Below are 23,227 nucleotides of genomic sequence, written 5' to 3'. Positions count from 1 at the left end.
ACACGGGCATCCCGCTGCTGCGTTGGGTTGCTAAACCAACCGTCCACCTAGTCCAGTACCTCAGTTTCCCACAGTGGCCAGAAATAAATAAATTCTTAGATATTGGAGAGTTTCTGCATTAAAACTGTTTTCTCGGAGGGGAAACAAGCGCGCGTTGGGATGTGGGGGGAGGGTTGCCCTGCAACTTTTCGCTCACTTCTCCGTTCCTTCGCCCCGACGGGGAATGAAAGACAATTTTATTTCCCGCTTATAATAGAATCTGCCCCCACCCCCCACACGTTACACCCCGAAGTCTGCAAAATGGAACAAGTGCTAAGCATAGTTTGATAGACACCCACCCACACCAGGGTTGATTTAGACTCACTTGGACTGGGATTAAACCACACCGAATACACATTATATGTCAACACGAAGCTTCCCCCACCCTCAAAAAAAAAAAAAAATCTAAAGCCCCAAAAAGGTGGCAAACCCCTGCCCCTCCCATAGTCATAATAAAAAGAACTACAGTATCGGCAATTGTTTTCAGACGGCAGAGAAACGCACAACAATAGTTTTCTATTTCCCTCTCATTCTTCATAAACCCCGAGGGAAAAGGAGACGTTTCTGCACCATGCGCAGTAAAGAGTTACTCGGCTCCACTCAGGCTTTGAACACCAGAACTGGGTAAATTAATTCAAACTCCCGTCTCTTGTCTCCTCTCGCTTCGACTAAGTCACCTGCCCATGAAGTCCGTTAGATATTTTTTCCGCCTCCCCTTCACCTTGATTCGGCGCATCCAAGGCGCTTTTCCCTCTCGAATTTCTTTTCCAAGGAAGCCCCGCTCAGCTTCCACTCCCCGCCGACACTGACCTCTCTCTCGTCGCCCGGTTGCAGCAAACCCGCCCGGTAAACTCAAGGCGGGAATAGTATATAGCAGGGATCTCTTAACTTTAAGCCTAGCGGACTTCAACTCCCAGAATTTCCCAGCCACTTTTACTTTGGGACTTGAAGTCCACCAAGACTTAAAGTTGCCAAGGTTGGAGCCCCTGGTATATACAGAACCAGAGAAGTCCACTTGAGAAGTTTGGGCTGGCTGTTTCTCAAAAGTTAAATGTCGGCGACTCGAACTCTTGGGACCTTCCCTCCACCCCCTCACACACACCCTCTTTCTATCTCCGGCTCTTCTAACAGTTTTATCAAAAAGAGACACTTGCTGGAAAGTCTTGCTTTTTTTCCCCCTCTCTCTGCAATCCCGCCCCCCCAATTCTCAGTTTGTAAAGAAATCCGTCGATTCTTCCAAGTGACCAAAAAAAGGGGGGGGGCAAGCGAGCGGAGGGGGAAGCGCCTGCTTACCTGGAAAGTCCATAGCGGAGGAGCGTCGGCTTTGCCAAAACTGCTGTCCTCGAAGTTGTACCGCTTTGGGGGAGAAAAAAAAATGAGGCGAGATTAGACTGGCTGAATAAAGAAACGAGATTGGCCTCAACCCTCCTCACCCCCCCGCCCATTGACAATAATAGCCCCCCCTTCGTTTTCCCACCCTCTCGCAGACACATTCGCACCCGCCACTGTTTCTCACACTAGATACACTCAAGTAACAGTCTAACCCCCCTCTCTCTCTCTCACACACACACAGAGCTTCACTCCTGCCAGGCACCCAGCTAGGCAAAAGAACGTCTACGTGTCCTTTCCCCCCACACACACACACACCACCACCACACAGACACACATAAGAGATTCGTTCCTCTGCCTCCTTTTCCCCTGGATATTTTGGGGAAAGCCGCCACTACCTCCCGCCGGACGCAGGTTATACTTCATCCGCAACGGAGCAGGACGCTCTTCGGACTCCAGTTCCTTTTCAAAGAAAAGTCCCGCTTTCCTTTCATGCCCCTGGGTTAAAAATAAAAATAAAACGAGTAAAAAAGAAATCCGCTTCTCTTCCGTTCTGGTCCCTCCTCTTCGTCCAGGTAAAGGACGCGGGGCCAGCAGCCGCGGAAGAAGGCTTTGTCCACTCCTTGGAGGGGCGGGAGAGGGAAGCGGCGCGGTCGTTCCCTGCCTTTGGAAGTTCCTTTCTGATACGGGTGCTGCCAAACAGCTGGCAAGTGGAGAGAGAAGAGCAGGAGGTCTTTCCCTTTAAAACCTCAGGACACAGGAGTTGTCTAGGCAGCAATGCCTTATTCACTGGGCTTCCGAGCCTTCTCTTTTTTTCCCCAGGAATGCCCTATCGATTGGGGATTAGATATGTGGAGGGGGTTCGGGGGAGGCGTCTTTACCCGGATGGAACAGGACGCGGCTCAGACGAACTCCAAATCTGGTTGTAGAGCGCCACCTCGCGGCCTCCGCGCTTCCCGAGGAATATATTCCGGAATTAAACGGGATGAAGAGAGCCGGGTAGATTAGAAAAGAGATCTCGATTAAAGGCATTCCCGGGTGAAGGATGAACTTTCAGTTAAATTCTCGCTCCCTTAGTTGATCTGTCTCCGCTTTTTCTTTTTCTTTTCTCCTTCGTACCATATCACAGGGGAATCCTGCGCCCGCAAACCTTTCGCTGCCTTGGCCGAGGCGCGGTGGGGGACACGCACTGCAGCAGGCAAAATTAGCATTTGTTATAGGCGGTAAAATGCAGACTTGAAATGCAGACTTAAAAACGGCTTCGGAGCTGTTGCTGCCGAAAAATAAAGCAGAAAGGTCGGAGAAATGGAATCCTTTAGATGCTATCATTCACCCTATGATTGCCTTTTCATTTTTCACTCAGGAATTATTTGGGCCATTTTTTATTTTAAAAACAAAGAACCAAATGTGTTACCAGTGGAAGACAGCTTGTCTTCCCATCATCGACAATCCCTCTTCCTCAAGAAGTGGTAATATAATCATCAAATGAGTCCTTCGTGTGATAAGAGCTGGGGGTGAAAATATTGTAAAACTGCTTCCATTTTTATAATTCTGCTTTAAAACATGTAATTTAAACTTCTAAGAAGGTAATTAAGTCATTAGCTTTGCATTTTGAAAGTGATATTCTCTCCCTTCTGAACAACAGAACTACATAAACATTGCCATATAACATATAAAGGCACTTCAGGGAATTGCAACCCACCATCAAACCACTGAAGCCAAATAAGATAAAACTACATTTAAAATCTATCATCCATCCATCCATCCATCCATCTACCTACCTACCTACCTACCCATCTATCTCTCCATATATTTATTTATATCTATCCCACCTTCATTATTTTTATAAATAACTCAAGGCAGCAAACATACATAATACTCTCTCCTCCTGTTTCCTCCAACAAATCTGTGAGTTGGTTTTAGCTGAGAGAGAGTGGCTTGCTCAAGGTCTTATTTGTAATAAAACACATGTGGGTAATCTTTCTTTATCAGCATCTCATTTGTTAAGTGAAGTGATTGCTAAGTGAGATCTTGCTTCATCTTTCTTTTGCTGTAGATTTGTGAAGGTCGTAAATGTAAGGATTGGTAGTAAATTTATTTTATCCCTTTTGTAACTGCAAACAGTTGCTAAAGGAAGCAGTCACTAAATGAGGACTACCTGTATAGGAAAAAGATGGGTGAACACTATCAATTTTGTTCTAAATAAGCAGTAAACAACTTTCTTCCCTGTATTGCTTACAAGCATAAGCTAGAAAAGGGTAGTCAGGAAACGATTTCAGTCCTTCTTCACATACCCCAGTGTACCATTTTCTTCTCTTCTGAGTTCTGCAGATTCTGTTAGGGAGTAGGAAGAGTGTGTGCTAAACATATACCTGAGAAGGTAGGCCCCAAGACAGGGCAGCTCTTAAGCAAAAATGTGATTGGTCTCCCCTACCAATTCATAAGCCTGGCCTTCCCCATTGAAAAGTACACACAATTAATTGCAACATATGCAAGAGAATGAAAAATAGTAATAGGCAGCACAATAGCACTGTGCTGTTACCATTTTAGCAAATGTTAACACATTCAGATAAAAACTTACCATAATGCCCCATGGCACTATTTATAGTGTTTCTTTATATATCCACATCTACATCTATGTCTGCCTCTGAGAAGTTAAATAAAAATTACTCCCACTTGCTGTGTCCAGTGTACTGAATTACCAATCATTATAAAATATAAAATTGTTTGGTGCAATGAAATTATTCATCCAAGGGACAATTTTCTTTTATTTTTGACTGAGTTTTACTGCAGAACCTGGCCACTTTAAAAAAATCATGCTTAAATAGTCAATGTTTTGTAATGGCTCCACTCATTCCCCCCTCTCCCCATAAGCAGAGTTTTATAACTCATCAGAGTTACATTTTATGAAGGCAGCATGTGCGGGAGCATATGGTGAAGTGCCTTTCCAGAAATAGACTTTGGGATATATTTTTAATGTCTCCTCAACTTTTTCTACTTCTGTGAATTTTTTAAAACCAATTCCCGCAATTGAGCAAAATCTTAAGATGGCAAAGTAAGTCAGGTACATATTGTTTAAGATTGCACATTTTGTCTAATCTCTGCTGCTCTATAAAAACGTTTCAGTTGAGGTGTGTATTTTTAGTTAACAGGTTATCATGGTGCCAATTCAATCCTAAATTTTAGGAAATGGTATGCATTTCCAGGTCCATCAAGAAGGTAGGTGAGTTGATGATTATTCCCTAGTCTGCCTTGGAGAGTTAGAAGGGGAAAATGAATAGCATTTTTTAAATACCGGAAGAAGGTCACAATAAATTCTCTTATCATACCAGATAGTACCTAACTGACTTAAATTAGGAAATGTTGAATGTTACACAGAGTTTCTAACAACAGCAAATTATCTGTGGAAAGTTTAAGGATCCCAAGAGGCATTCAAGGAGACAGTGTTGTTGCTATTTGTTGGAAGCACTTTGATTTAGATTTCTCTATTAAACACCTCAGAAATCTAAATAGTTTCTTTCCTACTCTCTGTTTCTATTCTTGCCAGGGCTATCCAACATTTCCCAGCTGCCTTCAGAGTTGGAGATAAGTGGGGAAGAAGAACAGCTGGAGCCTGTTCCAGATGCACATATGTGCAGAGCCGTCAAGAGAGGAGAACAAGTAAGGAACAGGAGCCGATGTGGCAAGAAAGGCACACTTGGACACTGAATGGCCCCCTCTCTGGGGTATAATAGAAGCAAAAGGAAAGTGGTGGTTGCAGGAGACAATTTGTTCATATTTCTTTTGGAAGATTTGCGTATCAGAGTTGTGCCTCACAGAGACTCCTTGCCAGGAATTAATTTACAGCTTTATAACTGAAAGCTCTTATCCTGGCAACTATTTAAGGACTGATAAGGTCTGTTCTTGCAATTAACCCTAGGAAGGATTATTGCCAGGGCTTTTCTGTGTGTGAATGCCATGAATTCACAGTAACTAAATAAAGAGGTGGTTTTCGAGATAAGGAGTCTGTTTCTCGGTTCTGCTAAGGCTGGGTCAGAACAATGGGAAACAATTTAATGACTATATGTTTGGCCATGTCTCTTCTATATTTATAGAAATTGTTCAAGTAATTGTGACAGAGCCATTTTTGTCTTTAAATTTATCATTTCTGTTATATTTCTTGTATTAAAAAAGATGTCACAAAGAAAGAGGGGGTCAACCTACTCTCCAGAGCACCTGAAGCAGAACAAGATGGAAAGTAATCAAGGAAAGAACCAACCTAAAAATAAGGAGACATTTCTTGTTTTCCTGTTGAACATGGGGATGGACTAGAAGACCTCCAAGGTCCCTTTCAACTGTGTTATTCTGTTCTGTTAAGTTTTCATCCCATAATTGAGTTAAATTGACCCTCTTCTCTTTAGCCCAAATGTTTATCTGTACAACCTGCATATGACTAACATTTATAATAATTTATAATAATAAAGCTCTTTCCTGGGGAGAAATATTGAGGCTGCTCCTCAATGTCTGGTAGTCTTGTGTTAGTATTATTGTATGTTGTTTAAATTCTATTGTTTGTAGATCTGTCATCCATTCAGAGTTAGTTATGATTGAAGTGATGAATGGATGGAAGAACTTAATGTCTCGATAAGCCTGTGTCCAGTTAGTTGCAAGGTCCTTTCCAACCCTATTACTCTGTTGTTCTGTTCTGCTATAAAGGGTTGCCTGAAATGGTGCCACTAGGGTTGAGTGACTGGATCTTACAGCCCAAAGAAAAGACAGTGGCATCTAAAGTATCATTGGGCTTCTCTCCAGGTCTTTACTCAGCATGTATATAATTAGGCCAAAGCGCTCCTTAGACTGTGTGTAGCAAACACAGAGTTCCAATTGGATCTAGCCAGGCCCTCAACTTTTTATTACCAATGAACCCAATAGCTACTCTGCCTCACCTATGACATGCTTAACTACACTTGAAGTACCGGTAGGCTTTTACTTTGGCATACTGTCATGCCCTCTCCTCAGCTGTCCGTGGTGATACAGAAAGATTCTCTACCCTGGAAAGAACAGAGCATGTACATTTCCAGACCTGCACTACAGATATATTCATACTAGCTCATTTAATCTCACCATTACTTCGCAAATACTCAGGGTGCACAGGACAATGGTACCTATCCTTGTGCTTTCAGATACCAATACTGCTACAACATATAATTTTCCAAGTTCTGTGCAGCAGTACTTAAAATCCATCAGTAGATGACTTGTGCCATAAACCAATTTTAATGAGGACCTGGTTCATCATTCTAAAGTGCTTTGTACTGTGATAGTTTGACATACTTCCTACACCGATCTATTGCTCCTATCCGTCCTTTTAGATTTTATTAGATTTTTTTGCTCATACTTTTTTTAGCTTTGTGTACATAATTTTTAATTTTGATCTATTTTGATGCTGTTTTCATTCTTTGTACCCCACCTTCCTTATAATAGCCTCTGATCGTAATAAAGATTTGACTTGATACAGCCTAAAGAATTTTGATCTGAAAGCTACATTTTTCTTTAAATAAACATAATAGTCAAAGTTTTGTCCTGAATTCATCTTCTTCCTCCAACTTTTATTCTCAGTGCTTGGTTTTGCAGTGTTTTAATGTTCATGGAAAGAGAAAGAAATGGAACACAGACAGACATTGAGGATAGAAAAAGAGAGAAATAAAGGGAGGGAACACAAGAATAGAGAGACAGGAAGTATATAAAGAAGGTGAACTGTCTGGTGGAGGCACTGGCTGTGTGGAGAGTGACAAGGAATATAAATGAATGCCCCACTGGATATTGTGTCTAGTTACTGCTGCGGGTTACTTATTGTTTATCATTAATTTAGATAAGGCTACTTTATGCTTAGTCATACCTGTTTCATTCTCTCTATCCCTTTAATAAGTTTGATTGTTTATTCTATGCCACTGCAATGAAAAGATTTGATTGGTGGCTGTAGAAGCAGGTTCAGCACTGCGGAGAAAAGGACCAGGCTAGGAATTGGAAAAGGCAGCATCCATCCATCATTTTTGTAGGAAAGGTCCACAGATGCACAAATCATCCACCAGAGAGTTGCTAACAAAGATTACTGCAGCAACAGACACTTTCTGAGACTGCCTCATTGGATAGGGGTGAGAACATCCAGTGTTTTCCCCCATTCTCCCATACTTTTTAGCTTCAGTCTCATGGAATACTCCCTTTGACAATATAGCATAATTAAGGGCTGCTGCTTAGGGCCACATTGTAGAGAACTACCAATACACCAATGTCAGGTAGGAAAAGCCTCTTGAGAAGTTAGTTCACACTTCATTTGGTTGTCATCTCTACAATGAACATTCCTAAGAAATAATTAATTCGGTGATTCATTAGATACCGTAGTGGTGGTGGAGCACAGGATGTTTTGGTCATAAAGGAGTACTTGGCAAGGATGCAACATGGCTTGCAAGGTTGGAATTGTGAGAGTGTCACAATCCCCCATTTCTGTCCCCAGTAAGTAAGGAAAATGCATGGGGATGTAATTGCTCAATCCTTCCAGATCTGCTACAGATGTTCCCAGCAAGAATTGGACTTCACATACCAGGAACTCATGAAGACACCCAGTGCAACCATCTTCTGATGGAAGGAGCAATGCAGCAAGAAGTTGAGGATAGCACCTCATGAGTCAATTTGGTAGCATTGGGAGGAAACACCCTTGTTCATGGCAATCAACCATCTCTAGTTCCAAGGAGGCATTGTCATTTGCCTCCCAGCAGGTCCCTAACAGTAGGACTTTAACCTTGCATGTTGGTCCATGTAATGGCAGCAAGTGCATGCATACCTCAGACTTCTCTTCCTGTAAAAAAAAAGTGGAAAAAAACCCAGCAGGCTTTGTCCAATATAGCCTTGCACAAATATATGAATGTACACTGTTTTTGGTGAGTTTTGAGGATTGGTAATGCAGAAAACAAAGGAGGACCTGGTGGGTTTAGACATAGTGTTTAGCTACCCAACCAAAGGGACAGTTTGTAATTACTACTGTAGATGCCAGTCCAATGGCCTATATTTTGATTCCTATGTGGATCTAATTACAGCCCCAGGTTGAATTTTTAGGCCCACTCCACAATGTCTCTGCATTTGTTGAGAGTATAGTTGAGGGCAGACTCTCATGCTTTGAGCACTATTGTAGTGCCCTCTACCTCTGAGTCTTCCAGTTCAAAAAAGACTATGACTCCCATGTTCTGTTAAGAAAGAGAAGCAGTAGAGATTACAAATTGAAACGAATAAGCAGAGTCACCCTATATTTACCGTGTTTCTTACAAAATAAGGCCGGGCCTTTTTTTTTTTTTTACCTCCCAAAAAATGGGTAGGCCATCTTTTCGGCCGTGACTTAATTCCCCTCCCTTGCATCCTCGGGCGGGTGGGTGGCAATGGCTTGGATGTTGACCTCTGCATTGGTGGGGCACTTCGTATCAGGAGACCTTCTGCCACCGTTGCTTTCCCTTCTCCCCGTGCTGCCATAGTGTTTAGAGCAACACTGCGGCGTTTGGCGCAGCCATGCACGGCCAGCCAGTGTTCCTCCCTGCAACCAGAGCCTGGTGAAGACACTCGGCTTCAGGTGCTTCTGTCGCCGCCTTCCCTTCGCCTTCGAAGGCAAATCCAATTCTTTTAAAAACGATGCCCTACTACCAGTACGACAAAGCCTCCTCTGCCCGTGAGGGCAGCCCAACCCCACATGGGGAGGCGAATCTCCCAGGGCTGCAGCGCAGGATCAACCCACCCTGGGAGAAGCACCCAGCTGCCATCCCTGCCTGGCGCCGGGCAGAGCGTGAAGAGCTTTGCCTGGGGCAGCCAGCGCATCTGACAGGTGGGCCCTCCTGCCCGGTGGCAGAGCTCTCACCAAGGCAGTGAGTGCCTCCCCACCAGGCCCTCCGCTCATCCCGCCAGGGCTGCACCAGAGCCATGTGGGCTGGGCAGAGCCAGAAAAGCGAGCCACGGGTGCGCGCCCGCCTGCCAAGTGAAAGGGCCAGGCCGACCCGAGCTTGGCTTCCTTCCCAAGTCCCTCCAGCCTGAACCCGAAGGGGCCACCGGGAGAGGCCGCCCGAGGCAGTGATAGCTCCCACACATCCGTGGACAGGGAGGCAAGGCGACAGCCTGCGCCATGTCCTCCTCTGAGCTGAGCCCCACCGAGTGAGCGCCTCTGCCCGAGGCCCATGCTGCTGCAGCATTTGGAGCTGCCGGTGCATTTGGAGATGCGTGGGGATGGGGATGGGCTGGGCGAGGGGTGGAAAGAACAGGTGACTTCGGGCTCTCTCTGCCAGACCCGCTGACCAGGGAAGCAGTGCTGCTGTCGCCTTGCCTCCCTGTCTGTGGATGGGTGGGCACTATCACTGCCTCGGGCAGCCTCTCCTGGTGGCCCCTTCAGGTTCAGTCTGGAGGGACTTGGGAAGGAAGCCAAGCTCGGGTCGTCCCGGCTCTTTCGCTTGGCAGGTGGGCGCGCACCTGCGGCTCGCTTTCCCGGCTCTGCCCAGCCCGCACAGCTCTGGCGTGGCCCTGGTGGGATGAGCGGAGGGCCCAGCGGGGAGGCACTCGCCTACTTTAATAAAGCTAATATACCTACTATACTAAAACTATATTCCCCATGCCCTTGCTAACACAATTTCAGTTCTCTCTGGAAATCCCACTTCTAATTATTTCCCACTGTGAGATATCATTTCTTTTTCAGTCTCATAATTGGAATTAGTTTGATCAGGACCCAAGAGAGGCCACATCTAAGAAGAAGGCATGAGATCCAGTAGAAACCATAGCACAAGAGATCTGAAAGCTTTGTTGCAAGTATATTAATTGAAAGGAAGACAATGGTTCACATTCTTCAGTATTTATTTCTATTCATTTCTTAATTTAGTAGCTGAAAGACTTACAGACTTGGTAGACTATCCAGAAATGAGTATGTATAATTAAAGATACTTTAACAGAATAAAACAATGAAAATTTTGAAAGAAAAAAGTAATAAGTAATAAAAAGATGTAAAGAAAGAAAAAGAAAGCCCAGAAAAACCCCTTTCCTACAATAGTAATAGGTACACTTATATTCTACCCTCTCTATATTATGACATAATATTCATTTTTTTCTTCTTTCGCTTTCTAATAATCCAACCCATAAATGAAAATTTCATTTTTTTTCTTTTTTTTTCAGCCAAAGGCTAAAAGGGATCACTCATAAATGTAGTTGCTGTTCTTTAATCAGACAAGTCAATTTTGCAAGCTCTACTAATTCTGTCATCTTCATCAGCTATTTCTCCACTCTGGGTACTTGAGAATCCTTCCTTTTTTGTTCATATAAATAATATTTATTAATTAAATATTTTTAACCCCAACTTTATTGTTTTTAATAAGTAACTCAAGGTGGTCATCATATCCTTCTTACTCTTATTTACCTACAACACTGTGAAGACGAGTTGATTAAGAGAGAGTGGCTGGCCCAAAGTTTGTTACATAACATTGGTGTTCTATCTCCTTTGAACATCACTTCCCAAAGTCCAGTTGCTAATGTATGATTCATACAATCTAAATATAACTTTTTGCAGTGCATTATTTGGAGAGGGAAGAAAGAAAGGGGAAACTTTGATCTACAGTGTATATAAAAAATTAACTGCTGTGATCAAATAGATCCCACAAGTGACTTATTTTCAGGCCAGGTTTGCCATATAAATCTATTTTCCTCCAAGCAGTTACCAATTAACCTTGTCATTCTGGTTTATCATCTCAAGAGACTTTGTTTTCAAAATAAAAATATCTATAACTCCATGGTACCTTGGAAGTGTAAATAAGAGATGCTCCAGCTCCTTTTTTCTGTCAATCAGGACTATTATCCTAACAGAAAATATTGGAGGATTTTAAAGTGGATCTGTCATTTTTATGATTCTTGCTCAGTTCATTTAATAAAAAACTCAAAATGATTTCCCCGTGCACAGACATCCACTGCCATTCATAGTCTTATTAGACTACTCTGAATCAACTCTCTTTGTCCCCCTTCCCCTCTTGTTAAACGTGGACAATCCCGTGTACTGTCTCATATTGGGTTGTCAGTTAACATATCAGCTATGGCCACTCAATTTCCATTATTTGCAAACAGTAATATGTACTTGTCTCCTCTAGTGAGTGAATAGTAATTTTAACCACCTCAAAGTAAACATACAAATAAGAATGTATATGGGGATGCAGATTTGGGAGAAAGTAAGGAGGAAGACCTTATAAAAGAGAAAGGAGTCAATCTTTGCCTTAGACCAGGGGTGTCCAACCTTGGCAACTTTAAGACTTGTGGACTTCAACTCCCAGAGTTCCTCAGCCAGCAAAGCTGGCTGAGGAACTCTGGGAGTTGAAGTCCACAAGTCTTAAAGTTGCCAAGGTTGGACACCCCTGCCTTAGACTATTATTATATTAGAACTGATTCTTTAGAAAAACAGAAAAAAAAACATAATATCTTCTCAAAAGATGTATTGTGCTTCCAGGGAATGATTCAGGTAGTCCTCATTTAGCAACCACAGTTAGGACTGGCAATCCAGTCATTAAGCAAACTGATCGCTAAATAAAACTATGACTGTACTTCATTATCTTGCCTCAGCTTTCCTTTGCTTTAAAGGACTGCAAAAGTTATAAATGTGAGGATTGGTTGTAAAGTTACTATTTTATCACTGTCGTATCTGTCAATAAAGGAGACACTCACTAAAGAAGGACTACTATCTGTACAGGATCTAAGATGGATTCAGGAATGTTGTTATAATAGCTCACTGACATTATTTAGTTCAGCGGTCCCCAACCTTTTTGGCTCCATGGACTGGCAGCGATGGTGGGCAACAGTGGGTGGGGAGAGGCTGGTTTTGCACTCACAAATGATGCTTCACACACTCACCTATCACTTGTGTGGCCCATTTCCCAATGGTCTGCAGCCTGGTATTGGTTTGCAGACTGGGGATTGGGGAGCCATTGATTTAGTTTATAGTGTGTAGTGGTGCCGATAGAATTTCATACACAGGTAGAAAAGCTCAGTTTATCTAACTTGAATATGATGTCTTGTATATTTTTTTCTGGGTTCTTAGGTCATCCTTGGAAACCATTTTCTAAATGTCCAAATCAAGACAAATCAAGCTGGTCAGATACCACCCTACTTTTCAGTCATGCTCCAGTGTCTTCTACTTGCTAGATTGCTCACGGTCCACAATGTTAGATGTTGATTGTAATGATCATAGCCTAGAAAGGACCATTTAGGCCACTGAGCACAGCCCTTGCTTGGATATGATAGTCACCACTTGAAAATATTTAGTCAAGAGAAGACCACTATTTCAACTGGTACTTGGTTCCACTATCAGACTGTTCTGACTGTTATGAACTTTATCTATTCAGTTGGAAACTGCCTTTTTTCTGTAACTTTTTTTCCATTCCATTATTTCAGTAATTCAAAGACAACCATTTTCTCTCGGGCATTTTCACATTTTTAACAGTGAATTTACATAATTCTGAGCTAACAGCATGTATCAGATGGCTTTTAAATATTCTCTATTAAAAAAGTTCTGTGCTAATTATTGTCTTATCATGCTGACTTCTTTAATCTTCTAACTTATTATCTACCCAAAACATTTGGCAATAGAAGTTTTTAAAATATCATACAAAAATACTTACGTGCATATTTAAATGAGAGATAAACCAACTGTAACAAAAACATGGTTCAGATAAAATTTAAGTATATAACCCTATGGAATATCTGTGCATTACCATGCATTAACAAGGAAGTCAAGTCCATTATGATAAGCTTACAAGCCCTTATATAGTTCTATAGCTGTGTAAGCATGGCTATCATTATGGATATCCATTAAATTCAAAAACATTAAAAGCATTATCCTTATCATCTGAGTGGAAATTTAGATTTTTTTATTCATCACTGACAACCCAGAAATATACCCTAAAATGCTTAATGTAAGAAGTAGAGTAATAGGTAGACAAAAATCATGTTGTTGTATATTATCTATTCCTATATAGCTGAAACTCACATACTTATCTTATTCTGGGTATGCTGGTATATGAATTACTTTACATTCTTGAATTGCAGTATGTATCTTTTAGATCATTAAAGGTGGATAGGAAAATTAAACAAATTAATATTAGAAGAAACAGTGGATGGTGGAAACTATTAAATTGGTTTTTACACCACTGCTTATTAAATTATGCTACAGGTATAGGCTAATACGCGTTGAAAAAAACAAAATGGCTTAATATAATAGATGTTAAATTAATTTATCAGCAGAATTGCAGCAGAATAATAATTTATTGGCAGAATTGCAGTACTATGAGTGTTTTTCCTCTATTTCATACATTACTGAGATTTACAAAATTGGTGAATTGGATGGAAGTAACAAGATTACTGCACAATGAGGGTCCAAGAGTATGGGATTTACAAATTGATTTACAAATTATTTTTAACATTCTATTTTACAAGGTTGCATAGATAATTTCACAATTCCTTTATCTCTTGAATTCAGACTGTATACAAGTGTGAAAAGGATTCCTAGCTTTTTACTGAGACATTAGGATTATATAGGTACAGTAGAAAGTATGGAAGGAGAGAAGCTTAGCCTGTTAATGGGGCATCTGCAGGGAAATCTGAAGCAGGGTTTTTGTTTTATTATTTCACTGTTTTTTATTTTATTTGTTTTATTATTATTATGAGCTGCTCAGAGTGACTTAAGATAGGCGGCCATAAATTTTTTAAACAAATTAGTAATAATATTCAGATTTCTCCAGACAGCATAGCCATTTTTGAGAATTCTAAAACTGAAGTCAACACATCGAAAAGTTATCAAATATAAATAACATTTATTGATTGATAGTGTACATTCTAGTCTTGGTGGATTGTAGCATATCATCCCAACAATCTAATCTGTTCAAAAAAAGAGAAGCCAGTTTACCTATTGTAGATCAATTGCCAATGTTAACAATAGAGGGAAATTGGACGTAATAGGCCTAATATCTGAATAAATATTTGTGATCTACAAAGCTCTCAATTGATGAATTTGACTAGTGGTGGGATTCAATTTTTTTACTACCAGTTCTGTGGGCATGGCTTGGTGGGCATGGTGTGGCTTGGTGGGTGTAGCTTGGTAGGTGTGACAGGGGAACATCCATTCCGATCAGTAGTACTCAAAAGTACTCAAAAGTACTTTTGAGATTATGCTTGTCTCGGAGTTACTGATCGGAGTGGATGTTCCCTGGAACGCTGACAGTTACTGCAAAAACCCATTCCTTCCCCACACCACTAACCTGCTTTCCAACTCCATTCTCCTGTGCAGGGCAACAAAAGAAGATCCAGCTGATCAGGTGGGACTTGGGAGGCAGAGAATAGATGGGGCGGGGCCAGTCAGAGGTGGTATTTGCCAGTTCTCCGAACTACTCAAAATTTCCATTACTGGTTCTCCAAAACTGGTCAGAATCTGCAAAATAACACCTCTGAATTTGACCATTTGTTTGAATTTGACCAAACATGTTTGAAGAGACTGAGAAGGGGAAACCTCTCTGGGTCTCTTTGTTTTCCCATGTGTTTTGAAACATCACAAGCCTAATAAGGTCTGCCATTTTTACCTTCTAACTTTACATTTTACATTTTATTTTTATTTGTCAATCGCTTACAAGATACAGGTATAAGAATAAATATAGTTTTGAATACATGAGATAGATACTTATAAGAAATATAAAAAACAATAGGACAGGGACGGTAGGCACGATTGGTGCGCTTATGCACGCCCCTGTCTACACACCTGTCATACTAAAGCACATTAGAGAACTGATAAATAAATCAAATCCCATCCACATTAGATGCAGAATCTATGTAATGTTTTGACTGCCATGATCTATTTTAACTGGATATTCTAGAAGAAGGTTGTCAAACTCAAGGCCTGTGGGCCAGATCTGGCCATGGAATGCTTCGATCTGGCCTGCGGGGCCGCCCTGGAAAAAGTGAAAGACCAGCCTGTGGCACCTCTGCCAGAGAAAACAGAGCTCAGAGGCCACGGATGGGCCTCCCAAGCTCAAAGCTCTGTTTTCAATGGCAGAGGGTTGCAGGAAGCCATTGCAGCTGAAAACAGAGCTCAAGAGTCCATTTTCGCTGGCAGAGTGCTTGGGCTGCCACAGATGCCCCCGACATGAGTGACGTCAAGATAGCTATGCACCCCAGCCTCCTGAGGTCAAGCACAACTCTCATGTGGCCTCAATGAAATTGAGTTTGATACTCCTGTTCTAGAATGTGGGCAGATCATGTTTCTGCTGGTAAGCTATATCTCACCTTATGTAATAATTTGCTCCTCAGTTAGAATGTTTGTGTGTGTGCGCGCGCACGCGGACACACATTTGTGATATATTCTAATATGTGTGATATAGATAGATGAGAGAGGGAGGGAGGGAGGGAGGGAGGGAGAGGGAGGGAGGGAGGGAGGGAGAGAGAGAGAGAGAGAGAAAGAGAGAGAGAGAGTGAGTCATGAACATTTTTGGTCTGCTTTTCAGTTTACACTTACAATCCAGACTCAATTGTTTCTTATTTTAAACCTAAAAGCAATTTCCACATAAGTTTTAGAGTATCCAAATTTATTAATGGATATGAATATATGAATACCCTGATAACCATGATAAAGGAAAAATCACAGTAGCTAAAGACCAAGTAAATTCACCAAAAGACCAAATAAATCCACCAGCCCTTCCCTTAAAAATTGTTATCCATAATAGAGATTTCATATTATTTCCAAAGCACAATTTCTCAGAACTGAGCATCATTTGTTAATGTACATGGCCCAGCAGTTGTCTATTGCACATTTTTCAAATAAACATGTTCGATTAAATCATTTTTACAGTTGAGCTTTGTTTTCAGTTAATGCTCTTTCAGGCTTTCAGATTGCTGTTCAAGCAATCTTTACTTATATAGCATGCAAAGGGGAAAATCTGAATCACCTTTATTACTGTATATTCAGGATCTCATACTAAACCATGAGACCCTAAAGGAGATAGAATAGAACATGCCCATCCTTGATAAGGAAGGAATGATAGAAAAAATTCAATCCATGTGTTTAATTTATAATTCAGTATGTCCTATGAACCCAGAAGATTGAGGTGATGATGGTTTCGGTTAACCATGGGTAAATATTAATTTATTTGATGATAGATAGATAGATAGATAGATAGATAGATAGATAGATATAAGTATAGGTATATAGAGATAGAGATAGAGATATATAGATATAGATATAGATATAGATATAGATATAGATACAGATACAGATACAGATACAGATATAGATATAGATATAGATATAGATACAGATACAGATACAGATACAGATAGTCTTGGTGGATTGTAGCATATCATCCCAACAATCTAATCTGTTCAAAAAAAGAGAAGCCAGTTTACCTCTTGTAGATCAATTGCCCATGTTAACAATAGAGGGAAATTTGACGTAATAGACTGGCCTAATATCTGAATAAATACTTGTGATCTACAGCCACCCATCTCAGGAAATGATACTGGACATGTCCAATGATCAAAAACAGCTTACTAGAAAGTAACATCCCCTGTTTTCTATGTTTTTTCCAGGCTACTAGGACACCTTAAAATGTGCACATTTCTGTTTAGATTCTGTCTTTTCAGAGTACATGTTGAATTAACTACCAACCAAGATTAAGTATTTATGTTAAACTGTAACATTGGTTTAATTCAGGTTTAAAAATACCGGCCATTAGGACAGGAATTGGAAAATAAATAAATGTTTCTCTTGCTAAAATAAATCCCCACCTTGTTTGGCAAAGTTACATATTTTTGCAAAGTATTGCTAAAGCAAGACACAGAGCAACTGATAATTAATCTCAGCCTGTGGCTAGCAAAGGCAAGAGAAGGCAATTATTCCTGGGAATAGCACCACAGCAGTTGCTCTATAAGTGGCAATTGATGAGCTAGTTGCTGAAGTTCTGTTGGGAAATTCCAAAAGAACATTGTAGAAAGATTTTCTTCAGGATTTATTAACAACAGTCAGGTCAAGAAGAGACATAGCAGACTTCATACGGGAGAAAAGGCCCAGCTAGAATTACATGTCCCAAAGTTGACTAGAAGAATGTTACATTCGCTGGCTGAATATAACAGGGCTTACACAGTAATTTTCATTTTTTTTATCAATGATTCAACACTTTAAGAAAGCTTGAGAGTCAAAGACTGGAAGTGAGCTCTGATTTTTTTTTTAGATGGCTTTTCTGCTATGTTCAGAACACTCTCAACCTGTTTTCATTATCTTACCAATTAGAGATAAGTCTAGAAATATCGAAGGGGCCTATCAATTTGTCACAATGTTCAAGTCAGGCAGCTTTATAAATACAGTAATAATAAATAGTTTTCCTGTGTCAGGCACTCTGTGTATTAAATTATCTTTAAAGTATTCTTCAAGCAAAATCAATCTCTTATCTCGCTTTTTCTTTCACTGTAATGTATCCCATGGAACCAAACATATTGTGTCAGTATCAGAATCAATATGAAAGTTTTAAGATCAGTAGCTGGATGTAGAAAAGCATTCAGATAATAAGAGGATTTATACTGTACATTTCTAGATCAATATGCCAATTAGGAGCATGTGAAAGTTTGAAAGGCTCAATGAAAGTTTGCACCAAAGTGTGTATACCAGAGGTGGTATTCAGCAGGTTCTGACCAGTTTTGGAGAACCGGTAGCGGAAATTTGGAGTAGTTTGGAGAACCGGCAAATACCACCTCTTACTGGCCCTGCCCCCATCTATTCTCTGTCTCCCCAGTCCCAGCTGATCGGCTGGCTCTTCTTTTGTTGCTCTGCACAGGAGAACGGAGCTGGAAAGCAGGTTAGTAGGATGGGGAGAGAATGGGATTTTGCAGTAACCTTCCCCCAGGAGTGGGGAGGGAATGGAGATTTTACAGTATCCTTCCCCTGTCACACCCACCAAACCATGTCTACAGAATCGGTAGTAAAAAAAAATTGAATCCCACCACCGGTGTATACCTTTTTAAAGCTGTTTCATGTGAATATCACATTAGTTTATGATTCCTTAAACATCTTAAATTGTCTAATGTTTGTAATATGATACCGTCCAGCACTCACAAAATTGCTATCGGAATTAACCCCTCTCTGTCTCAACTAGACTCTTGTCAACTGAAGCACGTGTTCAACACACAGCCAAGGAAATACTCCCATCCAGCTGCTTCATTTCTGTAAAGGGGGAGTATTTTTGTCTTTTAAATTCAAAGAAGAATCTGGAAACCTGGGGAGAAAAGGGGACCGGAGTAATGGGGCTTCTCTGATTAAAGGTTACTATAAGAATCTGCAAATCCAGGGAAGGAAAGATGGTTTTTGGCTTCAGGAATTCCATTTGTCTCTAAGGGCTTGATAAACAATATCACGTAAAAATCCTAGGATTTTATTTCTTATTTAATTGTGTGTAAGTCTAATTTATGGTCTTTGGTGATTTCGTTTTTTCTGGGAAAGCTCATTTGTTGGATATTTGTTGCAGTAAATTCCAAGATACATATTATTCTTCACCTTGTGTGTGTGTGTGTGTGTGTGTGTATGTATATATATATATATATTTGTTTTCTGAGGTTCTCATGGTATTTGTATGTGGATCTTTGGTTATTGGGTTCTCTCCCGCGTAAGATTCAAAGTATCTAGGCAACGTTTCGGCGAGGTCCCACTCGCCATCTTCAGGCTGGTGCTTTCGGCTTAGTGCCAGTGCAAGCAGTGTGTGACCGGAGCTGCCATCTCTCTCTATATACAAGTGGTGGGGATGGTGTGCTGGGCTGGTTGGCTGTGCTGCAGCCTCTTGATTGGTTGATGGAGTTGATGTTGGTATAATGGGCTGTGTAATGGCCTTTTGTTGTGGAGATATCCTGGATCTTGTGCTGTCATCTCCTGGGTCGTTAGCCTCTTGTGTTTTAACGGCTTGGGTAATGGGTTGTGTGATGGGCTTGTGAGTTCTTTTATTGTGGTATCCTGGGTCTTGCGTTGTAATCTCCTGGGTCGTTTGTGTTTTGATCTCTTTCCATTAGCCTCCTGTGTAGTAACAGCTTGGGTAATGGGTTGTGTGATGACCTTGTGAGATTTATTGCTGTGGTATCCTTGGTCTTGTGCTGTGATATCCTGGGTCATTTGCTGTGTTGTGACTTCTTGAGTTCTTGAGGTGTAATTTCTTGAGTTTTCTGATGTGATGTCCTGAGCAGGTGGCTGTGATGTAGCATTTTGGGTTTTTAATATGGCTTTGAGTTTGGGGTCTGGGTCTGTGTTCGTTTGGCTTCGAGTTCGTGGTCGTGCCACATCTTCATGGTGGGGGGTCAGTTCGCTTCATGTATGGTTGAGAGGAGTTTGAAGTGGGTAGTGATGCAGCTGCAGTGCGGCTTCTGGTCTGTGGTCGTGTCTCATCTTCTGTGTGGGTGTGAGTCTGATTTTTACGTGGAAGTGTGGTGGTGGCATCTTGTGTGGCCCTCATGGGTGTGGGTCTGGTGTCATTTATCATGTTGGGTACTCGTCTGTTCATGAGGGCGGGTTTCCAAATGGCTGGTAAGCGGGAGGTGTCATCTCTTTTATTCATGCTGTGTGGGCGTTTTTCTATCTCTATGGCTTCTCTGATTATTCTGCTGCTGTGGTGTTCAGTTTTGGCGATAGTTCTGGTATTTTTAAGGTCAATCTCATGTCCTGTGGCTTTGAGGTGTTGGACCAGGGAAGAGGTTGGTTCTTCTTTTTGATTGAGTTCTTATGTTCTTCAACTGCACTTATTCTTCTGTTAGTTTGTCCAATGTATGTGGTGAGGCAGGCAGTGCAAGGGATTTCATATACTCCTTGGTTTTCTAACTCGATTTTGTCTTTAGGGTTTCTTAGGATGGTGGATATTTTTCTGTTTGTGCAGAATGCTGTTTTAATGTTGTGTTTTTGGAGGATCTTGCTGATTTTGTCTGTAGTGCCTTTTATATATGGGAGGAGGGCTTTGCCGTTCTCTTGTTCTCTGTCTTGGATTTTGGTTGGGGTTTCTTTTTGGATTAGGTGGGTGATCTTCTTTCTTTGAAATCCATTGGCTGTTAGTACGTTGGTGAGAGTGTTTAGTTCGGTTTTTAGGTGTTGTTCATCAGCTAAGCATTTTGTTCTGGAGATGAGTGTCTCAGCTACAGAATTGATCTGTGCTGGGTGGTGGTGTGAGAGTGCGTGTAGATAGCGGTTTGTATGTGTTTTCTTTGGTAGATGGTGTGTCCTAGGGAGCCATTGGGTTTTTTGTATACCAAGACATCTAGGAAGGGAAGTTGATTGTTAGCTTCTGTTTCCATGGTGAATTGTATTTTGGGGGTGTAGGCTGTTGAGGTGTGTGAGGAAGTTGTTCAGTTTTTCTTTCCCGTGTGGCCAGATTATGAAGGTGTCATCTACGTATCTGAGCCAGAGTTTGGGTTTGTGATCATATTTTTCTAGAGCTTGTGTTTCAAAGTGTTCCATGTAGAGGTTTGCGATGACAGGTGAGAGGGGTGATCCCATGGGTGCTCCTTCTATTTGTTTGTATTTTTGTCCATTGTAGGTGAAGTATGTATTGGATAGACAGTGGTTGGTCAGATCTAGGATGTGCTTGGGGGTTGTATTTGTTTTGGATGGCTGTCAAGGCTTCTTTTATTGGCACTTGGGTGAAGAGGGATATGACATCGAAGCTAACTAGTAGGTCGCTGGGTTGTAAGTTTTGTTTCTTTATGATCTCGATGAACTGGAATGAGTTTCTTACATGTGAGTTGATGGATTCTGCATAGGGCTGTAGTTGTTTGGCGAGAAATTTGGCTAGGTTTTGTAGAGGTGAGCCTATGGAGCTGACTATTGGTCTAAGTGGAGTTCCTTCTTTGTGTATCTTGGGAGACCATAAAGCTTAGGGCATCTGGATGATTTCTCTCTGGGTATGATTCTTTGCTGGATTTCTTCACTGATGGGGAGGCTTTTATTTTGGATCTGGTGGTTTTTTCCAGGTAGGTGGTGGGGTCTGTCTTTAGGGGTTTGTATGTGGGGTCTAGGAGTAGGTTGGTTAACTTGGTTTGGTAGTCAGATGTGTTCATAACCACTGTTGCGTTGCCCTTGTCTGCTGGTAGGATTATTATGCTGGTGTCTTCTTTCAGGTTACGTAGTGCAGTTTGTTCTTCTTTGGATAAGTTGCTTTTGGGTGGTTTGCTAGTGCAGAGGATGTTGGTGATTTCGAGTCTGATTCTATTAGCCTCATCAGGGTTGGTTTGGTCAGGCTGGTTTCAACTCCGCATATGATGGTTTCTGTGGGGATGTGTTTGGGAGCAACAGCAAAGTTGAATCCTTTTGAAAGGACCTTGGTTTCGCTTCGGTGAGGATCTTGTCTGAGATGTTGTGCACTGTTTGTTTCATGTGTGGCTGTGAGGGGGGAGTTGGTTTCTGGCATTGTTGTAGTTTTCTGAGTTTGTTGGTGTGTGTGTCTGTCTTGAGGGTGGTCTGTGTTTCGGCTCTCAGACAGCGAGTTGTTTGGATTTGTCCCAAAGTAAGGGGTGAATCTTGTTGCTGAGTCTGAGGTGAAGTGTAAGAAGATCTTTGTTGATTTGGTCTAGGAGAAATCTTTTTGTGTGAAGTTCATTTCTAATTAGGGCCAATTCTGTTCTTTTTAGGATGCGTTTGGTGGCTGCTGTGTTGGTGTGGAATTTCAATTGAAGCTTGTGGGAATTAAATTTTGATCTCGGCAGTTGCATAGGAATGCGAGGTCACATAAAATGGAAGCTCTTTGGACTTCAAGTTTTTCATAAGTCCTGGTCAGATGGTGGGTTTCCTCCCGTAGAGGTGCAATATTTGTTTTCTGAGGTTCTCGCGGGTATTTGTATGTGGATCTTTGGTTATTCGGGTTCTCTCCCGCGTAAGATTCAAAGTATCTAGGCAACGTTTCGGCGAGGTCCCACTCGCCATCTAAACACAAGAGGCTAACGACCCAGGAGATGACAGCACAAGATCCAGGATATCTCCACAACAAAAGGCCATTACACAGCCCATTATACCAACATCAACTCCATCAACCAATCAAGAGGCTGCAGCACAGCCAACCAGCCCAGCACACCATCCCCCACCACTTGTATATAGAGAGAGATGGCAGCTCCGGTCACACACTGCTTGCACTGGCACTAAGCCGAAAGCACCAGCCTGAAGATGGCGAGTGGGACCTCGCCGAAACGTTGCCTAGATACTTTGAATCTTACGCGGGAGAGAACCCGAATAACCAAAGATCCATATATATATATATATATATATATATATATATATATATATATATATATATATATATATATATATAATATGATTTATTACTATCAGATCATTTTAACCTATGATCTGTCCAGTGGTGGGATTCAAATTTTTACTACCAGTTCTGGGGGCAAACTTTGGTGGGCGTGGCAGGGGATGGATACGGTAACATCTCCAGTCAGAGGTAGTATTTGCCGGTTCTCTGAACTACTCAAAATTTCTGCTACCAGTTCTCCAGAACTGGTCAGAACCTGCTGAATACCACCTCTAGATCTGTCCCAAGCTTATCTTCAGTGCTATAATTCTGTAAAGCAGCTTCCTCGGGGTGGAATGCTACTGGTTCGGCCAGGTTCTATAGAACCTGTAGCTGCGAAGAGTAGCTGACACCGAACCGATTTGGTGTTTGACCCACCCACCTGCCTGGACTCTAGGCTGTCCTTTATTCCCTGCTTTTCCCTCCTCAGATGCTTTGTGCAGAACAGCTGAGGTTGAAAAAGCAGGAAACGAGGATTTTCAAATGCTGCTCACCCACGCTCAGCACTTGTCAGCTGTCCAGGCAGCACAGAT

Source organism: Notechis scutatus, chromosome 3 (assembly GCF_049901735.1).
Source record: "Notechis scutatus isolate UNSWTSFEM ecotype Mainland chromosome 3, rNotScu1.2, whole genome shotgun sequence".
Classification (NCBI taxonomy): domain Eukaryota; kingdom Metazoa; phylum Chordata; class Lepidosauria; order Squamata; family Elapidae; genus Notechis; species Notechis scutatus.
This window is presented reverse-complemented; position numbering follows the sequence as displayed.